Raw genomic sequence first — 6,403 nt, forward strand, 5'->3', positions numbered from 1 at the left:
TGAAAGGATCTTGTCGGTGTCTTTGAGCAGCTTCCAGCGTTTGCCCAGCCGCTTGGAGATCTCGGCGTTGTGCATGTCGGGCGACTGTTCCATGATCTTGCGCCTCTCGATCTGCGACCACACCATGAAGGCGTTCATGGGCCGCTTGATGTGCCCGCTGGGCGTCTTGCACCAGCTCGGGTCGTCGGCCTTGCCGCCCGTGGAAGCGGTGGAGCCGGGCGTGGGGGACGAGGCGATGCCCAGCTCGAGGCCGGCGCCCGAGTCCGAGCTCTCGCCGGCCAGCAGCGCTTCCGTGTTCTCGGCGTTGTTCGTCTGCTGCACCATGGCCCCGGCTCGGCGAGCGCCCACGCGCGCTCACAGCCTCGCGGCGGCGGCAGCACGATCGCCGGGCCCTCCCGGCCGAGCGCACGCCGAGCGGGAGGACGCTCGCGGCGGCCGAGCGGGCCCCTCCACTCCCGGTCGGGGCGGAAGGTGGGCGAGAGGAAAGTCTCCCAAAGCGGAGGGGAAGGAGTCCTGCGCCTCTTGCAGAGGAGTTATAGTTCCCAGGCTGGGGAGTCTCTCCCTCCCTCTTTCTCTCTCTCACCGCGCCGCAGTTTGCTCTGTCTCTTGGCTCCGAGTCTGGAGACCGTGCTAAAGTGGAGAGGAGTTTCTTGAAGGCTGGTTGCTGAAGCTTCCAAGGCAAGTTTCTCGCCGCCTCCCAGGCAAGTCTTTTTTTTTTTTTCTTCCCCTGAAGCAGTTGATTCCAGTTCACTAGCGCTCTCGGGAGCTCAGGAAAGCGACATCGTCTGTATCACTTAGTGCCTTTCTTACAATGCAAAGCAAAAGAGACTGGCTCCAGGACTCTGTGGGCGGAATCGGCACTAAGGAGTTTGTGTAATTATTTTGTTGCAAGGTTGGAAGCCAAAAAGCCTTCATGCAACAGACTGGCATGAATAAATGTATGTTTTCCCCTCCCTTCTGCAAGAAGGGAGCTGGTAATGGTAGAGTTCCTCCAGTGCAGACTCTTAAAGAGCGTGCAAGAACTAGAGACCCTGGAGCGAATCCGGCCTCTTCCCCTCACACACTGTTTCTCTTGCTGCAGCTTAGAGCAGACCCCAATTCCGCCTCGCGCCTCTTTATCCTTTCACAGTCTTGGCCCGGGCCAATCAGCTGCTGTAACCAACGCTTCCTCGTGCCAAGCCCCACCCCCGGGCTTCCCATTGGCTTGGAACCCGATGCAATAATAATCTCCGCGTGCAATGAGAAGCTCCAAATCTGACCTCATTCCAATTTACAGAGCAAACTTTTTAAAAGGGCTAGAGAAGTACAGCTGAGATTTCTGCTGCCTCTTTTTTCCTTTTGCTGTGTGTGTGTGTGTGTGTGTGTGTGTGTGTGTTCGCGCGCGCATGTGTGCGGGCGTGTGTGTGTGTGTGTGTGTGTGTGTGTGAAGAGGATGTTAATGCATGAAATTATTAAAGGGAGAGACGGAAATGTATTCTAACCATTATGTTAGATAACAAGGGGCTTGGAGTGGGGTGGGGGTAAGGGTGAAATACTGTAAATGGAAGCTTTCTGCTTAAAAGCCAAGTGATTATTTTTATTAGTTCTTTTCACGATTGGAATAAAGAATCAGCCTCTAGTGCAAAATCTGTTCCTAGGCTCCTTCATAAAGCCAACGATGTAAAAGGGGGAGGGAAAGCTACAACAGTAAATCAATGGATATTGAAAACCATTAAGAAAGTGGTACCTAGACACCTGTCATCACAATTATTTTAACTCTAGGTACAGCACAGATGTTGATGTATTGTGTAAGTCCCTTCAGAGTAATTTTTGTGCTGTTTGTGGACGGCAAAAAAAGAGGAATTTCTGCAGTAATTACTTGCTCTCTTAACCAAACGGGTTATTTAATGATTTAAACACCTATAAATCCTAGATAGCCCAAACAGAGGAGCTTTCCATTGGAAGACACTAGGCAGTGTGCTATAATTAGTTCAATGGGAGAAATTCCATAGGGTTATAGGATGATAATGGTGAGTAAAGGATGGGAATCTATTGTATTTTCTAAATACTTGTTTTCCGCATTTTCAAAATTAAACAATACATCACTCTCTGCCCTCTCCCCCAAACCCTCCTGCATATATTTTTCCTGTATATTCCTCCTATATATTTGTTACTTGAATCAAATGGAACTGAAAGGCCAGGGCAAAGAAAAACTGTAGACGAAGGTGGTAACTGGCAGTGGAAGAGAATGGAGCCTCTGGATTTGTATCAGACCTGGCTGTTGGTCTTTCTTACTGGTTTTGTAACCCTGGGGATGTGGCCAAGTCTGTTTTCCTCATCTGATACTGGAACACTAGGAGCTACGTTATATAGGGTTGGTGTGAGGGTTCAATGAGTTTGATGTATAGTAAGCCCTCAGTGAATGCTATTATCCTTCCCTTGATAATTCAAATGCTTGAGATACTCCTCCACATAGAAGCAGCCCATTGTTCAAGAGACTAAAAGATGGCCACTGATGTGAAAAAATAATCACAGATCATGGATGTGAACCATCCAAGGACAATAGTGGCAATCCTATGGTCTCAATGATTTTAAAAGAAAGGGACTTGGTGAAAGCACTGTGGCAAAGAAAAGGTGCTAACTTAGTCAGAACACATGTTAATGTGGCCACAAAAATTACCTTTGTTCCAAAGTGTGAAAATTAGAATTCTAGTAAAAATTGGTCCTCCCTAACACCATAATAGTAAACTGTTTTTCTACAGGCCAATGATGGGTGGTTGGGGAGGGCCAACTCAACATAATTAAGTCAGCTTTCGATTCAGACCAAACTAGTGCTAGGCAGCAAATTTCTATTTATCTTGTCAAACTTTTAAAGTATGTAGGCTGGCGAGAGGCCCAGATTGTCAGATTTAGAATTTTACTGGAAAGAACACCCTTTGGAGACATGTGAGTGGATCGCTAAGGATCAACCACAAGTAAGAATGTTTTTGTGGGTAAAAGCAAACAATTTTTGACTATTAGTTACCCATGTTATATGCTTTTTCTTTTAGAAGGAGAAACAGATCTTAAAAAAAATAAATACCCATAGACACTCTTTTTGCATATAACAAAGTTGGTGTGTTATCATGCACTTAAATTTCTTTGGTATGCACACCAGAATACACCCTTAAATATTATCAATCTGACATTAAAGTTGCTCTAAGAACACTGCTTTTTTGTAAAATCTATACTGTCACTAAAATAAAAAAGAATAAATACTTTATTTTGGAATTTGTACCAACAAATAATTTGAGAGTAGCTCTTTTGTGAAAATTCAGTCAAGGTGAGTATCAATATAATGGTTTATATTTCTAAAACCATTTATGCTCCTACCACTGAATATGAAAAGTAGAAGTTAATCAAAGCAGTCATAGTAATTTTGTTTATGTTTAAAGCACAAAATTTTTTTAAACGTATGTACCCCCCCCCCCCCCAAATGAAAAAAGCCCCTGGCCTATTTCTGTTGTTCAATGTATTGCAACAAATCCAACAAATGTTTAAAAACACCACTGTTACATGCCACCAAGGAAGAAAAACTGCCAATGAAACTGTGACATCCCCCAGTCTAGGACATAGACCTATTTCAGAGATGTTGAGAATGAAAATGTTCTTAGAATAGAACTTTTGTTAGTATTTTATTTAATATTTTTTATTAGTATTAGTCATTTCCAATGACTTTGTAAGATTATTATAGTATATATGAATGCTTAGACTTCTGAAGTAGGTTTGTTCTTATGTCAGTAATTTTCTTAAAATGTAAGAAAACATGTGATAAACAACCTTTTATTAAAGTCAACCTTTCTGGCCAACTGACTGAGTATGTGCACACTGCAGTGTGTTAGGCCTCTGACTAATAAATAATGAGAAAAGATTGCTGTGTTCTCATTACTTAATTACACGTGCTTTATAACCAGTTCTCCATTACTGACATTTTTTCCCCCAAATACAGATATTTGGTGGCCCCTGCTAAATCAGTACGCAGTGTTCCCTCTGCTGGCTTTGCAGTACATGAAGTAATTCTTGATAATGCTGCTCTTTAAGTCATATTAACAGTAAACCAAGATAATTTTGCAAAATAATTTTTTTTCTGTTTTAGGATAATAGACTATCTTTGTTAGCAATGAAGTGAGACATTTAAAATTTTGAATTAAGGGAAATATTTTATTTATTTTCCATTAAGTAATGGAATTCTATTTGAGATGTAGTGTAATATCTGCTAATTCATTTCTTCTGCTCTCACACACCTGCACAACATAAAATCTCACAACATCCATAAAATAGTATGGGGTATAGATGGAAATAAGATTCTATCCCATTCTATCTCACTGCTTAATATATTCCTATAGTATAGAGGGGGTGGGGTGGGACCTGAAGGGAAATTAGTTTAACAATTCTGGATGTGCACTGGTTTGCACGATTTGCCTTGCCTTGGTTATGGAAACTATGATTGTAAGAGCTGGGCTAACCTGACATGTATTCAGGTAAAATATAAATAAAGGAGTTAAACAATATATATGGGGGGAAAAAACCCTGTCTTTGTTACTTTAGCAGACAGGGAAGAAACCCTGGGAAATTTGATGTCATTGACATTTGTCAACTGAAAGGCCCCCAGGCTTTTCAGTTGTACACTTTCTGGAACTGAAAAACATAACTTACACTTGTAGACAAACATAACTTACACTTCATCCTTTTGGGTTGATGAAGTTGTACTGGACTTCCTTTTGGTGGGTTGCATCGAAAATGAGTAATCAAAATAAGATGGAAGTATTTCTTACTTGCAAAATATCGAAATAGGATTCTGGAGTAAAATAAAACCCATGATATATTTTTACTCTTAGAATAAACTAAGAGATAAGAACCCTGCATTTCTACTAATTTTTACCATTTTCTCTCCCCTCCTAACCAGCCACTAGCATCTGATGGGCTTAAATCGCATTTCATATCAATGCCGACTCATTTTCCTTTCCCCTCAATTTTCTAATGAGAGCAAGGAGAAAACGAGTGTTTGTGTGGGTCACGTAGATTGGAAGCATGAATAGGAGCCTTTGCTCCATTTCACCAGGCCCAGGCCAGGCACACCCACGGGGAGCCAGCGTTTGCTCTGCCTCCAGCCGGCTCCCAACTTGGGGAGGAGCCGCCGCCAGGTGGCATCGCTGAGCCTCCCTGCGCCCTGGAGGAGACCTGGGAAAACGTGGGGGATCCACAGACTTCTTTCTTTTCCCCCTTCCTCCGCTCCCGAACTCTTATCATCCTCCACTACTCTATCTCCTTTAGCGGTTTAAACAATCAGCGGTTAATAGGGTGTGACGGTGAATTTTAATGATTTTTTAATTTTTTTTTCATAAATCAAAGTTTAGAGCAACCGATCGCCGCCTCCTGCTCACTTGTCAGAAGCTCCCCGATTTGGGGGAAGCCGGGTCGGCTATTTGGATCTAGCGACGGAACCCGGGAGATGATCAGTTTACCGCGTGCGTATCTGGCTGAAGCGGGAGCGAGTCAGAACGCGGTTCCTCCGCCAGCAGCCCTCCGCTCCCGAGAGCCGAGTAGAGAAGCGGCGCGCCTGCCTCGGGGACGAGCGAAGGCCACTCCTCCTGCCAACATGGTTCCCTGGCCGGACGCCGGCCCGCTCCGCCCGCCCCGAGCTCCGAGCGGCTTCGGCAGGAGGAGCGGTGCTCAGCCTGGTCCCGCCTCGGCGGCCGCACCTCGCCTTTCCATTCCAGATACCGGGACAGAAGAAAAATTGGAATCGACTCAGGCTGTCCTTTTTGGAGGAGAGTCTTTCCTACTGTAAACGTGTTTCAGGCTATCCTGTCAGCAGCACTTGAACACCCGCCTTCCGTTTAGGCTTTACGACCGTGGAAGAAGCTGAAGACACGCGCACACGCGCAGCCCAAGTGAAGACACCCCCGCATCGTCACGAGCCCTTAGCCCCCCTTTAAGCTGCAACCGGCCGCGGCTGCCTGGGGGTCGTTCCCAGGGCGCCCGGCTCCGCCATCCCCCACCTCCCTCCCGAAGCCAGCGCAGCCTTGGGCTGGGGTGCCCAGTTCCGTCACTGACCGGAACTGCCAGCCTCTCGGCCCCCTCCCTCTGGGCGCCCACAGTCTGCGTTCTGGTCGCCTCAATGCCCTCGGAGCGCGGTGCGTCCGGGCCCCCACGTTCCGGCCACCAGGCTGCATTCGGATCCCAGCTGGGCACCCTCCCCGGGCGTATGGCTGTCTGGCTTTTCAGGAGGACAGAGTGTGTTGGTGTTGTTGTGAAGTGGGGTTGGGGGTGGGTTGAGGGCAGAAAAAGCCACGGGGGAGGAGATTGACATTTTTGGGGGGGTTCGAGGCAGGAAAAGTCACGCGGGAGGAGATTGACATTTGGGGGGGGGGGGCGAGGGCAG

Source organism: Myotis lucifugus, unplaced genomic scaffold (genome assembly GCF_000147115.1).
Source record: "Myotis lucifugus unplaced genomic scaffold, Myoluc2.0 scaffold_122, whole genome shotgun sequence".
Classification (NCBI taxonomy): domain Eukaryota; kingdom Metazoa; phylum Chordata; class Mammalia; order Chiroptera; family Vespertilionidae; genus Myotis; species Myotis lucifugus.